The sequence below is a fragment of the Podarcis erhardii genome, assembly GCF_964252035.2.
Source record: "Podarcis erhardii genome assembly, chromosome: 6".
Lineage (NCBI taxonomy): Eukaryota > Metazoa > Chordata > Lepidosauria > Squamata > Lacertidae > Podarcis > Podarcis erhardii.
This window is the reverse complement of record NC_138510.1, coordinates 13,947,616-13,960,699: the sequence shown is the minus strand read 5'-3', so window position 1 is coordinate 13,960,699 and position 13,084 is coordinate 13,947,616. Positions and strand designations below refer to the sequence as shown.

Genomic DNA, 13,084 nt, shown 5'->3' with positions numbered 1-13,084 from the left:
TGGGTACATTCCTCCAACACAGCCTTTCCCAACCTTGGGTTCCCAGGTGTTGTTGGACTACCACTCCGATCATCCATAGTCAGCAGTCCAGGATGATGGGAGTGGTAGTCCAACAACATCTGGGAACCCAAGGCTGGGAAAGGCTTCTCTAACAACACTGCCTTAGAACAGCTGCCATGGGGCCAGTTTGCTAAGCAGTGTTGTTGCAGGCTTGTGCAAAGTGCTTACCAGTCAACTAGAAATACGACATTTTAAGCCATCTTTTAAAATGGATAACTAAATTATCAAAAGGTGATGTGATGTGGGAAGTTTTTGTTAAGGAATATAAAACAGGTGTGTAAAATTCTATGTTGATACATTACAACGAATAAGCTGCATGTGGCAGGGTGAGGGTGGGGAAGAGCAAGTTGCACATTTATGGGTTATACTCAAGTCCCTGAAATAGGGTACAAGAAGCAGCTGTGAGCATTGAGTGCCTTATTTCCTGGAATGTGCATCTAGAAGGTGCTTGTCCCCGAATAGATTCTGTTTCTCTTGCTCATTGAAGTTATTTTATCCTCTGCAAAGGGTCCCCTGCCTTGAAAGGGCTTGTGTAAATGAGAAGCCGAAAAGCAACAATCCGGCAAAGTGCGCTTTTTTCTTTCTTTTTTTTTTTAAAGCAAGGCTGCTGTAGTTGGTGGGGGTGAGGTGGGCAGGGGGAACTGAAGTAGATGCAGCTCTGGGTCATGTAGGAGGGCATATCAAAGGCATCCTCCATCATCTTGGACTGCAAGTGTTGTAGCATGTTACTCAGGCATGCATTAAAACTCCTATATGAAACGGGTTGTTTTCTGAAATGAAAACAATTGCTATATAAACCATATGTGCTTGAATTTCTGACAACTGGAGTTAATTGACCATACTGCTCCATGTATTACAAATGCTGACATTACATGTTTGCAGAACTGTTGAAGTCGGTATGGAATGCAGTTTCTGTTTAGCTTGCTAGAACCAGACACCAAGCAAGTCAGCTTCTTTTAGAGATGACATCCAGAAAAATGGGGGAAAAACAGGCTTAAGGTGACCAGCCAGTAAGATCTGCTAGGATTCTTGCTTGCTACTGGGTAGCAATGTCATGGTAAAAATAAATCTACGAATGTCGGTTAGCTGTACTAATTAGCTTCTATTGTGCACCGAGAGTGGCATTAGAAATATTCACCATTTCATGTTCAAACAATTCATCAGCCATGAAAATTGGAAGTCTACTATATATATCTGCATTTCCAAGACTTTTTTTTTTAAAAGGAGTTTATTAAATTCTCAGCATTCTAACTGTCTGCTGATTGCACAAAGGAGTCTCAGAAGCTGAGTGCTGCCCAGCCCTGTGGAAATATAGTTTGTGTTCCTCTTGCCAGTTCTGCAGTGAATGGGGCCTTTATTGTACCTAGTTATTTAATGGGATGCTCTAGTTCATAATTTTATTAATGTACATCTTTGCATGTTACTAAAAAGAAAAAAGCACATGGCCATGGGATCTGAGTATTAACTTTAGCAGCGCGGTTAACTTTTTATATGCCCTACTTTGCTTAGTGTGGTGTGGGCCTAATTGCATTCCTTTCATGGGTTTGCCAAACGCCTTCAAATAATGTTGCTTTTTATTTTATATATTAGCATACAGTTGTCTATGACTTCAGCAAATAATTGATTTGCTGACAACTGACCAATACACAAAAGTACCATTTGGAAATTCTGCGTGTGTTTCAGGGCAGCAGATCTGTACCATACGCAGAATGTAACATATAAGCAGTATGCAGACGCACATAATACTGATGCACTCTGTTTCTGTAGTTCTTTACACACTGGAAAGTGTGGGGAGAGTCATATCATTGCACATCTTAATTACAACTATATGCTTCAGTGCTCACTGTGCATGTACAGAATTTTCAGATTGTAATTATGTTAACCAGTCCATACAACCTTATTTTATCAGTTAATATAAAAACAATCTGAATTGGCCTTAAATATTAAAATTTTAAGATTTATGTCAGTCTTGGTGTCAGGAAAAATTGTGTACTGTAGTAATATGACTATTTTAGTTTCTAGAGAGGATTGCCTGTGGGCCAGCGGTGTTCTTTTCATGGAAAATAAAATACACAATTTTCCGACACTGCCTAGATATTTCTTATTTATTTGTCAGCACGTTCATCATTTAACTAAAGAGCCTCATTCACAACAGAGAACTGACAACAGAGCTGGTCAGAATGGCCATAGGATGGCGCAAGCAAAATAAATTTATTATGGATAGAAGATAGAAATGGCTTGCAGCCAACTTTATGATAATAGCCATTGGTTGCTTTCCCAGTACAGTGTCTACTGCATACCCTCATATGCAGTCCTCTGAGTTGCATTAACTATATTTCCCATTTTTGAATGTAACTTGAGAGATACTATATTTAGTAATTTAATGTGAAAAATATTGCATCTGTCACTAAAACTATTTTTCATCAGGCTTCCGTTTTCTTGGCAAAAGAGAAAGGGCTAAAAATAGGCTAGCATCTCTAACTGTTCTTTGTATGTTACTGTAGCAACTAGAGTCCATTTCACCTTTTCAATTACTTTGGTGGTTTGCACACGCTCTGCTATTTGGCCTCATTTAAGAGATTGCTAATTATGCTGAAGTTAAATACTCTGATGCCCAGTTAAGTGTGTGGAGAACACTATGCTGGTTTTCCTTAAGACATCATCTGAAACTGCAGAACTCTACAGTTTCAAGATTAATGCTTTGTTTTCATCTTTTGATGGTGAGAACATTTGCCAAGCATAGCAAAGATACGATCTCCTTATCCCTGTTTTACGAAGCATGCTGCATATTGGTACAGAAGTCCTTATTTCTCAGATGTACCCACTTTCAGGGGTAGCTTTTTGTGAACACAGTTGGGTTGCAGTGGGAAGCAGTAAAGCCCTGTTGCACAAGACGTTCATTTGCATTTCTCTGCATCTCAAGTAAAAAATTCCGTGGAATTTTTTGAAAAGCACAGAAGTCTGAAAAAGAAGATAAGAAAGGTTTTTGTGTAAAATGCAAGGCAAGATGGATTGTCCCATCTGTGTTACCAATATTCTCTTTAAAACACTGCAGTCCCTGCTCATAACAGAATCATAGAATTGTAGAGTTGGAAGGGATTGGCCATCAAACCTTTGCTTAAACATTGAACAAGCAGCACTTCTTTTTTTGTGGTGGGAGGCAGCAGTGGCAGTCTAACTGCAGACATCCCTGCATGAGAAGGATTGTTTAGTCTGGCTTCAGGCCTGGACTGAATCAGCCTTGGTCACCCCGATTGATTACCTTTATCTGGAGAGAGATTGGCGGGGGGGAGTGAAGCCCCGTTGATTTACCTTTATCTCTCAGCAGCATGCAATACCATTCAGCATGTATCCTCAAGGAGGACAGCCCTGCCCACCTGTCAAATTTGGCCTCTGCACTTTTTGGACATGGGGGGGAGGGATACCCCAAAAACATGGGAGGGGGGGCAAAAGCGCTTGGCCCCCAGGCGCTGATGCCCCTGATAGGAGTCTTCCCAGAATCCAAATATGCCCGGTAATCAGATTCATATAGTTTGCCTCATGCCTGTATGCTGTGAGCTTGCATCTGTTAAACAACTTTCTGGTTAAGTGAGCAGACCTTTTGGATGGAGGAAGGCTGCTGGTTGTATCAGCGCACACACAAGCTGCAAAAAATGTGATGTTTCAAAGTTGCAATTCTGAAATGTATGACAGAGTCATGCCCATTGCTATTTGATGCAAAGGGGGAGAAGGAGAGGGAGGGAGAGTAGCCTGGAAGTTCAGAAAAGGCAGTTTTAGTTGATGCATAAATGCTTCTGAAGTCCTCTTACAGCTAGTGTATAAGACCTTCAGAGGACCATTTTGGTCTATTCTAAATGGTTACTACCAGCTGCCAGAGCATACATAAAATTGTGGACGTACAGGATTTTCTCCTGCTTTTGCATTTTTCCACATGCAAAGCCAGTGAACAGCTTTTGTTTGCAGGAGGAAATTCTCTGAAGAAATTCTCTAAAATGCTTGCTATAACTGTATAGTTCTTTTTCTAAATAGAGCTTGGCATTGGTTTTTCGTCCTTAAACCCTTGGCACAGGGGCATGTAAGCCTTGCTTCAACACAAACGAATGGAAATTCTGAATGTAACCAGTATGTTGCAGTGTAAAATTTTCCAGGGTATTTATATGCAAGCAGCTACTTTCTGAAATATACATTGTTCAGATTGCAAGCAGACAAAATGTGTATGTGGTTGTTTTGCACGGGGCGGGGGGGGCGTGTAGGCCTGCATATAGATTTGACTCTGTAGGAAGCTTACTCTACAATTTTTCAAAATGAAACTATCCATGTAGGGACCTAAAGGAATCCTGTGGGCTGATGGTGCAGTTTGCATTGAATGCCTGTATTAGTTCCTTTTGGGCAGTTTTTATTCTTGTTCAGATGCTTATTACAGTTGCATTAGTTTCATTCCATCTACATTCCCAGCTGTGTTTTCAGCAAGTATTCTTAAGCTTTATATTCTGGGTTGCTCAGTACTTCACAGCAATAGCTAAAAGAGCAGCCTAATTGTAACGGTTCCCGTTGATCACAACCTGAATCAGTGCCATTTGCAAGTTATGCCATTTTTCAATCAAAGTCATAACAGAAATGGCAAGGAGCTTATATAGAAGAACTCTGAAAGATTTATCATTGCAATTTCAAAAGGCATAAAATTTTCACATCCGTACTAAAACCAGCTTGGACAACCATGAACATAGGCAAGCTTACATGCCAGCATAATCTCACTGCATTTTCTACCCTTTCAACTGATGTCATATAAATTGACTGATCACTTTCTTCAAAACAGACAATTCATTGGCTAATTATATGAATCAAGCTTTTAACTTTTAAGTCTGCTTGTATGATAAGGTAAAGGTACCCCTGACCATTAGGTCCACTCGCGGATGACTCTGGGGTTCCACGCTCATCTCGCTCTATAGGCCGAGGGAGCCGGCGTTTGTCCGCAGACAGCTTCTAGGTCATGTGGCCAGCATGACTAAGCCGCTTCTGGCGAACCAGAGCAGTGCACGGAAACTAAATTTATCTTCCCGCTGGAGTACTACCTATTTATCTACTTTCACTTTCACTAGCTTTCGAACTGCTAGGTGGGCAGGAGCTGGGACCAAACAACGGGAGCTCACCCCGTCATGGGGATTCAAACCGCCAACCTTCTGATCGGCAAGCCCTAGGCTCTGTGGTTTAGACCACAGCACCACCTGCTTGTATGATAAGCAAAAGCAAAATAAGGTAATACTTATATTAAAGGTTATATATCCATTATATTAATTTTCATTAATGGTTATCTGGGCTGTTGTGCATATAAACACACAGGAGGCCCAGCTTCTTTCTGGATGATGTTTCATTGTTAAAGGAGTCATACAGGTGGTGACCATTTTCTGCCAGTCTGCTGACACACAGGCCGTTTTGAACCTGGAAGAGTACAGGGCATAACAGGGCGAGCTTATGCATGTTGCACCGTGCTAAATGTTTGCCATCTGTAGTACCCCTCTTCGGACATAAATATGAGAAAGTAAACATGTAAGAGGACAATGGGGAGAAGAGCACTAGCTCTGCCACTCTCCATCACCATTTTCATTGTCTTCCAACTTGCGCAAGTCAGTGCAGATTGTGGCAAAAGGGGTGGAATTGTGCATTCATTACCTGGATTTTAATGCTTAAAGAGGCCTAGATCTGTGTCAGCCACATTGAGTACTGTGGTTCTAATGCATATGTTGAGGGTTTGTAGCCAACTAAATTGCTGAGCATGTGGAATGACTTCCATGAGTGCAGTGGAACTGCTCCTCTCAATATGTGCAAACTCCAGAGCTGTTCTAGGCATTCCCCAAAACCTCTGGAGTATATGTGGGGGAGAGAAGGGAAGGGAAGTTTTGTTGCACTCTCAGAAGTGTTCTATGCACATACATAGTTGAATACAGCCCTTAGTTTCAGTTTAACTTCTTTTTATTAATGTTTTTAATGTGCCTTTACACTGCAAGCCTCCTTGAGAGGTCTTTTGTCCTTAAAAGTATCTTCAGAGTCCTTAAAATGGCTTAAGAATCTGCTTTGTTGTGAGGTTGTGTGTTTCACCACCCAAACGGATTGGGTTTTAAACCATCTCAAGTAGGCACAAAAAATGAATTTAAATCTAGTTTCCCATTTTATAATTCCTGAGCAAGCGCAGATATGGATCGCTTGCCATTTGGCAAGAAGACATGGAGCCTTTTCTTTTCTAAACAGAACAGAAATCGCTTTTAACGGGTTTGGATTTTTAAAAGTGCTAACACAAAACAGTAACATGGTTCCCTGGGAGCCCTTGTTGCGTGGAAGGTTGTTACCATTCGCCCACATCCCTGCCGTCTTTTAAAACAATGAGGTTGGTGTCCTGCAAGCAGCGAAATGTACTGGACCCAGTCCAAAATATTAAGAAAACTTGAAGAACAACCTGGTTTTCCATGTGTGTGTGTGTGTGTGTGTGTGAGAGAGAGAGAGTTTGCTTTCTCTCCTTCATAGGCAGGCAAGAAATTACACTGTTAAGAGCTTTGAAATGACATGGTTTGCCACAGACTGCAGGAGGGAATGGAAAAAAATCAGCGTAAACACATAACTGCAGCTTTTGTATGAATAATGTAGCCTTCGTGTTTTTATAACCCTACCATAAAACCAATCCTGCATTAAAAAGCAATCAGAGTTATTTCCCTGCCCAGCTCTGATTGTCTTTGTGTACAAGTTGAGAGATGTATTGTACCTTTCCAGCCTCTCCAACTGCCTGTGCCTATTTTTATTTGTCAAGCTGGGGCTAGGCTGGCCCCATTCCAGATGTGTCTCACAAGATTTGGTGCTGATGATCTATTTATAGAACTGTGGTTCCATTGTCATGACAACCGTGCTAGAGGCCAAGGCGGCTGGGAGCTATTTCTGGACTTGTGCTGTAATGTAAAACTGATTGGGAGGGTTAGTGCATCCTCTAAGCCAGACTAACTTTAGACAGGCAGAAAAAGAAAAAAGACATCTACAGTTTCTTTAAATAGACTTTCCTTTTCTCTTCTTGCCTGCCTGCCTGCCAGTCTGTCTGTCTGTCTGTCCTGTAGGGCCCCAGCAATTTGCGAACGGCGTAGAGCTTACTCTCCCACAGTAACTAAACACAATTCTTTCAGCCTCCACTACATTTTGCATGCTTGCATTTTTAATTATGTATTTGAGAAAGGGCTAGTAAAGCATAGCCACGCTGGGTTTTTGTTCTGTTTTGTTTTGTTTTGTTTGTCAAGGAAGGGTTCTTATTTTCTTTCTGAAAGTAATGTAATGCATCACAGTAATTTTCTGAGATAGCTGTGGTCGTCGTATTCTGTAGTTTTCATTTTGTATTATTATTTTATTTTATTTTAAAAATTCTCTTTTGAATTCACACGCCATATAAGGAACTGCAAAAAAAAAAAAAAAAGATTAACACAAGACGATACAAAGTATATTGAATCATAGTTCACTGCTTTTTCATTATTTGTTTGAAATTTTGACCAGTCGTCCTCCTCCACCTCCCAAGTGGCTGGAGTTATTCTGTAATTAAAGCTGATCCCGTTGTGAAAACTGTTTTTATGTTGCACCCACGTTTGCTGTTTCTCCCACAAACTCCAAAATGTATTTCATGTATATAACTTTATTCAGAGATGGACATTTCAGCACAGTGCTTTTATTTGAAACTGCTTTCGAAGTTAACATATGCACTTCAGTTGTTAGCACTTTTAAACGTGAAACATCCATCATTTTTATCATTTGAGCTGAAAGGTGCGGTATTATTTCTGCAGACAAATGCAGCTTTGGGGTTTTTTTGAGAATTTATAATTCTTTCTAATATTTTAAACAGAGTTTGCATAGATGTATGGTGGCTAAGACAGTGAATTGGGAAGTTTTCTGTTCAAATCTCACTGCAGGCATAAACTGATAAGCCTGTAAGCAAACCATTCTTTCAGTCATAGCATGCATAGTCTCTTTCTTCATGCACACACTGCAATATGAATATATAATACATGCCTCTCCCTCATAGGGCTGTTGTATACATAGATGGTTGAAAAAATAGATTGCAGTGCTTAAAATAGTGTCAGAGAAAAAGTTGCCTTTGGTTCCTTGCTTTTCACATTAATTTTGTCTGGTTCTTAAAATCTAAATGGGATTATTTAGTCCAGAGAGGAGGGCATCATGTTGTTTCAGTTTACATTTTTAAGTATAACTTTACTTTTCAGTGGGTGAGTTTTAAATTTGTTAATTCTTTGATGTTCGCATAAAGAAAAAGAACATTTTTACTTATGCATGTTTTATGACAATTAAATGTGAGCATATCTTGTTAAAGTGAGGAGGTAAAACCAGAAGTTTAAGAAGAGACTTCTTAATTCCATTCTCTGCTCTTGTGGACTCACCACGCAACCACATTTTTAACTTGAAATGGCAGATTTGCCCCGATCCTTGGTAGGGAAGAACTTAGGAACATAATTGGCCCTTTGGAAAAGAAATTCAAATGCTTGTTATGCTTAAAGAAAATGGGAAACCCAAAAGTACTTTTTTTTTTAATGTGCAGTTTGAAAATAAACTTGGAATTTGTACAGAAGTACTTCCGGCATAACATTATGGTATAGAGAAAAGATACAGAAATTTCAGAAGTCTAGAAGGAAAGATCATTCATATTCCCATAGATGACGTCGTTACAAGTACAACTGGCTTTCTCTTCTTAAAACATTGTCTTGTTTTAAGATTATTCTTATTCTTTTTATTTTGGCATATTAGCCCAAAACAAAAAGTATTTTACTTTTGAGATTGAGAATTTATATGTGTATGTCAACCTCACATTAGTTCACACCAACTAAATATTCAAACGACTATTTCTCAGAAGGCAAGATTACTGCTACTCTTTTTCCTTCCTTCCTCCCTCCCTCCCTCCCTCCCTCCCTCCCTCCCCGCCCCCCCCTTTTTTTAGTCCATGTAAAGTGAATTAATACTTAAAGGAGAGGGGCTTGGATTTTTTTTTCTCCCAAACACGTTCAGAACAAGTAGTGCTAATAAATGGCAGGAGTACTGTATTTATTTATGTTTTTAATGACTCCTTTTGATTCTATTCCGGTTGAGTAAATGGACGAATCTTTTGCTTTGGGAGCTGCATGTTAATATTTCCATAGTCGTCTTTTTCTGGTGCAGCAGTGCTCAGTCACTGATTCAGATGCTCAAAACATGAACACAAACTGTAATTGCCAGGTATGCAGGAGCACCTGCATGTGCCAAAGTTACTAAAGAAGAAGCTCTTGTAATCTAAAAGTTGGTGAATGTTGGGGGAGAGGGTTAGCTTTTAATTTTAGCTCTTGCACTCTTGAGACATTTAAAAATATATTTATAGTTGTCTTAGAAGCAACCCCTCCCAATTTTTTCCACTGTATATATAGGGAAAAAATACAAAGGGGTGTCACGTTCCTGCAATCCATCTTATGCCATTGAATTAAATTGAGGCAGGCACCAAATAAATGCTTACAGTATCAAAAGAAATGTGTAAAAGGCAGATTTAGTTCTCAGCCGTTGTGAAAGCTTTGCAAGATATAAACCTCTCCTGGTTTCACATCAGCTGTCTTGGCTGCAGAGAAGTATGTGCCTAGTGATAAGTTGTCCTTTCCCTCTACTTTCTGTGGAAAGACAGAATCCTAAATTAAATGAGGCTAAATCACACAATATAATAGGCTATCTTGTCACTATTCCTCACCTTCAGGGAGTCTTAAAGCAACATACAGATTTCTCCTAGAAGAGAATGAAGGGAGGGGGCACTTTGTTTTCCTACTGCTGATGTCTCACGCCTCTATAGTTTGGCGAGCATCTCAGATAGGGTGCCCAGATAAACCATGGTTAAGCAAGACTGTCAAATTCATACACAATGTAAAACCATAGCTTAAACAAGCCTGTGGTTCATAAGTTAAAAGCAAACCATGGTGGTTGATTCCTAGAAAACAATCCAGCTGGGCTGGATTGAGAGAAACAACACTTTGGTGGGGTTTTTTAATTGTGGTTTACTATTCTGTGTCAATCCAAGATAATATTAGAGTGCCCTGGGATCCCTAGTTTATTTCATCTGATAATTTCATTTGAGCATTCTATGTGTCATATCCAGAAAGTTTCTCAGGGAGATTGCTGCTTCTTTGAAAACCCTAAAAAGTATAGTTGCCCCTTCCTTTGGCATTTAGGACACCTACCCAGCCATTGTACAGAGGTTAGGGCTCTTGGAGCTTAGCTTAATACGTGCTCCTCTTCTTCTCTCCCCCCCCCCGCCCCCTTTTAAGCATAAATACTACATTTGGAGAGGATGTGAGCTTGTCTAGCAACTATCATACAATGTCGGGCTTTCCTCTGTCTGAATGAGTTCTGTTTTTGAATGGTGGTTGTTATATTTTGGGCAGAATGAATTTTTTATAGCATTCAGACTTCTTTTACTCACCGTGCATGTAGCCATTGGAGTCCATCTCCTGTAAAGTGTTCTAGTACTGCCTCTCCTGTGTCACTGGTGTTTTTCAAGGAAATCACAGGCCTAAAAATAGTCTGCATAAACAACAGCAAGACAGTTGCGTGGTGTGTGTGTTTTTCTGCTTCAATATTTGGAAATCTCTTTTTCGCTTTCTAACCGTGTCAGCATGTCCAAAACCAATGGCATTGAGTAGGGAAATAAGAACAACGTTTCTGGGCATTTACTGTAAAAATGAAACTTTTAATATCATGTGGAAAACCTGAGGCCAACACGGATTGCACTCCTAAGTTTGCATGATTTCCGGTGCCCATAGCCGCCTCCTGAAATATACATTGACATCATGATTTAAACACTACAGTTTGGAGTCCATAATAATTACCATGCATTTAGCACAGCATGTTGTCATTTGTTGGTGTACCTCCACACTTTATAAAAATAATAACCTAATCCAGCCATCCCCAAATCCCCTGTCACTTGAGAATTTGTTTTAATTTTTGCTGCTAGTGCACTTTTACGGCGAATCTCACTCACTGGGGATCTTGCTTGAATTCAGAGTGTCGTGTCGTGTGTGTGTGTGTGTGTGTGTGTGTGTGTGTGTGTGTGAAATGTGTAATATGTATAACATTTTGTTAATTTATAAGTCTGCTTTCATACACATTTCCAGTTGCTTTATAACCATAAATTTAAAAATGACCAAAGGTAGGTTTAAAAGCAATCCTTAGAAACACAGAAGCTGTTTTCCCCCGCCCCCTAATCTTCTGCAAAAGCTTAAAACCAGAATGTCTTCAGTTGTTTCCAGTAACTACAGATAGTGGGGGACTGTTGTACCTCAGCAGGGACACTGGTCCACAGAAGATGATTGATCACACTGAAAGCTCTGCTCCAAGTTGCTACGGAGTCAGCTTTTCATATTTTAGGAATTCCAAGAAAAGACTTACTTGCAGAATGTAGTGAACCACAGATTATGTAAGGGATAAAGGTGGTCTCTCGAATAGCCTGGTCTCAAGCTGTATAGGCCCTTTTATGTTAGTATGAAAAGCTAGAACTTGGCCCAGTAGCAGGTTGGTAGTCAGTGTAGATCCCACAGATAAGGTGTTACACGGGCAACTCCCAATTTACATGGGGTTTACGTTCTGAGGAGTGCAAGCCTCTGTTAACTCTAGCTGGAAACTGTTTCAGATTGGTTCAGAAATCAGCCAAGCTGCTGCTTAATTTGGGGAGAATTAACTTGCCTTATTTTGAGGCAGTCTGATGTGAGTCGTAGAGAGCCTACCCATCGCTAGTTGGAACAGATAGTAAGACACATTGGCCAATTAAATGAGAAGAAATAATTTGTATTTCCGCAGTGTGTTCCGTTCCTACATCACAGAGAGAAGGATTCAGTTGTCAAGAATATCAGTGTACAGTGGTGCCTCGCAAGACGAAAAGAATCGGTTCCGCGAGTCTCTTCATCTTGCGGTATTTTCGTCTTGCGAAGCAACCCTATTAGCGGCTTGGCGGATTAGTGCTATTAGTGGCTTAGAAAAAGGGAGAAAAAAGCGAAAAGACTCGCAAGACGTTTTTGTCTTGCGAAGCAAGCCCATAGGGAAATTCGTCTTGCGAAGCACCTCGAAAAACGGAAAACCCTTTCGTCTAGCGGGTTTTTCGTCTTGCGAGGCATTCGTCTTGCGGGGCACCACTGTAATACCCTAAAAAACAAATGCTATCAACCAAGTATGCAGATACAGGGTAAATATAATACTCTGCTTAATCACGTGAGACACGAAGACATCGCAAGTTTTAGAAGTTGCTTTTGACATCTAATATGAGGCGAATGTGAAGTAAGAAAAGAATTTCCCCACATGTGTTCGTAGTCGGATTTTTTAAAGCTCATTGTTCAACATTGCTGTTGTGGAAGAAGAGGTCAGAAACAGATTTAAGGTGAATCTGAGAAAGGCAGTATGTGGATAAATGGCCCAGGTTTTCTGTGATGTCTCCATCTTTTACGTAGTGGTATTGTCTCAAAACACAATCCACTGAAAGCAGTTTTGTTCTGTGAATTTGAGTATGTATAGCTCTGACTCCTACCTTTCCCCCCTCTTCTGAAATGGTACATAATTTTAAGGCAATTCATTGTAAATTGTAATTTGATTTCAAGTCTTTATTTTAATGTCATCTCCACGTGTAAGTAGGAATCTTTTGTTATGGAGACCCATTAGAGCCACTGGGACAGGCTACATAAGGAGCCCAAGAATTACTAAATTGGGTTAGGCAAGTGGTCCTATCTGCTGATTCTGTCCAGCATTATTTCTACTGATATTGACACATGTGAGTCTTTTGGGATACAATTATTCTCACGCCCCAGGCTCCCCTCCCCTCCTCCCACTCAGATCAGTTCCAAAGGAGGAGATTGAAAGTTGCTGCTTTTGATTTTAGCCTCTAATGACTAGAACATTACACCCAAGCCCTTGTTAGTTTCAGCTGCTTGGTTAAAAAAAAGTCAGGATCAAACCATCGTTCAAAAACTTGTTTAAAACAGGACGCAGAGTG

At 40.2% G+C, this 13,084-nt stretch overlaps 1 protein-coding gene and 1 long non-coding RNA gene across 7 annotated transcripts in view; one reads left to right on the top strand and one right to left on the bottom strand.

The window, feature by feature from the left end:
- The window catches only part of GNAS (GNAS complex locus), a 165,495-nt gene that overhangs the window by 139,110 nt on the left and 13,301 nt on the right, over positions 1-13,084 (top strand). The gene's annotated exons all lie outside the window — the stretch shown is intronic.
- On the bottom strand, positions 2,233-7,020 carry LOC309345183. The gene is made up of 2 exons (XR_014158067.1): positions 6,815-7,020; positions 2,233-3,021 (listed from the first exon to the last, which is right to left on the bottom strand). It is a non-coding gene; the product is annotated as an uncharacterized lncRNA (long non-coding RNA).